Source organism: Trachypithecus francoisi, unplaced genomic scaffold, assembly GCF_009764315.1.
Source record: "Trachypithecus francoisi isolate TF-2019V2 unplaced genomic scaffold, Tfra_2.0 Lachesis_group3, whole genome shotgun sequence".
Taxonomy (NCBI): domain Eukaryota; kingdom Metazoa; phylum Chordata; class Mammalia; order Primates; family Cercopithecidae; genus Trachypithecus; species Trachypithecus francoisi.
The window spans coordinates 37,208,777-37,210,499 of NW_022681468.1; positions in this window are offsets into that span (position 1 = coordinate 37,208,777).

Consider the following 1,723-nt stretch of genomic DNA (forward strand, 5'->3'; position numbering starts at 1 on the left):
AAATATTTGACACAAATCAAGAATAGGATGACCTTAATTAAGCCAATCATACTAGCCAGTAGTGTGGCAAGCTTGAAAAGTTTATAAAATAGAATAGCCCAAAAGATTCCAAACACACATAATACAAGGACTCTGTCTATATTAAGGAACACTCTTTTGAAGGTGTTATTCTGTTCTCTCAGAAAAAAAGATGTCTTATAGAAAGATGATTCTAGTGAAATAAAAATGGCTATATTTGAATGTATGGAAATGGAGGAACTCAGCCTTGTGAGCAGGTTTGCTCAAGAACCCTGTGTCACCGACACCAATACCAGCGTGATGCCCCAGATGTGGCAGCTGGGGTCAGCACCTTGCAGCCCATACATGACTTGGTTCCTTCTGCTTACAGCCAACCTCCTCTGGTATGCATAATGAGCCCCACTCCAGGCCTGCCCCCTTGCATCACTGTTTACAATGATTGTCTCTTAGATCTGGAATGAACGCCTGGCACACATGTGTGAATCCTTGCTCTCACACCCATGGTTTGTTTGCTACACAGAGAGCAGCCCGGCATGCTTGCCTTTCATACTCCATGCTCCTGGTTTTCTGTTTGTTCAGCCCAGGGAAGATATCCAGGATCATCATCATCATCGCCCTGCATGCTCTGTCTCCCACCCTTGCATTGCCTTTTCCTTGCTTTTCCCCTCCTCCATCTTCCCTTCATTCTTTTCCAAGCTTTCCAGTGGACCCAGCAGTGTATAAGGCACAGGTCATAGGTCCCTGTAGTAAACATATAAGGTTGCTTCCCCAGTATTAGTTCCTCCCTTGGCCTATTCATGGTCTTGGATTTTTCCTTGCAGTGATTTGCAACTTCCTCCACTATGGGAAGCAGTAGGGAATGGTTGTTAAGAGTGCAGGTTCTGGAGTCAGGCTATCTGGCTCTACTCTACGACTTAGCAGGTGTGTGAACTTTGAGAAGCTATTTAATTTCTCTGTGCCTCGTTGGCCCCATCTGTAAAATGGAGTTAATGAAACCTATCCCAAAAGATTCTTGTGAGGAATTCTAAACTAATTACTAAAAGTGCGTTACATTAGCTATATTCTTCCCCCACTGGGTGAGGTGAGAGGGACAGACCCCAGCTCTAGGTGGGGGTAGTGATTGGCTTAAGCCAATTACCATAGCCCATTCCCAGCCTCAGTGATTGGTTCAGAAGGGAGCCCAAGATTCACTTCATGCTAATGAGCCACAAGGAGATTTGCTAGGGCTTATGAAAAGAAAAGCTTCCTCTTCTTTCAGAAGGACCATTCTCTTTCCCTGATTTGTTAGACAAATGGGGAAACATGAACTCCAAGTATGAAATGATATTCAAGGAGTATTAATGTTGTTAGGAGTGATAATGTTATTGTGGTTTTGTAAAAAGCAAAGGTTCTTATTAGAAACACATACCAAAGTATTTATGAGTGAATAACATGATACCTGCAATGTGCTTTAAAATATTCCATGCCCACCTCCCCCCAAAAATGTCAGAAACAAGATTGACAAAATGTTAATAATGTTGATACTGGATGATGAGTACATGAGAATTCCTTATACTCTTTGCTCTACTTTTGTCTATTTGAGAATTTCCATAATAAAGGTTTTTAAAAGTCCACTTGCTATTGAAGAAAAGAACATTTTTGTCACCTGCTGCCCTTTGGATGCCTTAAAAATGGAGCCAATAGCCGGGCACGGTGGCTCAAGCCT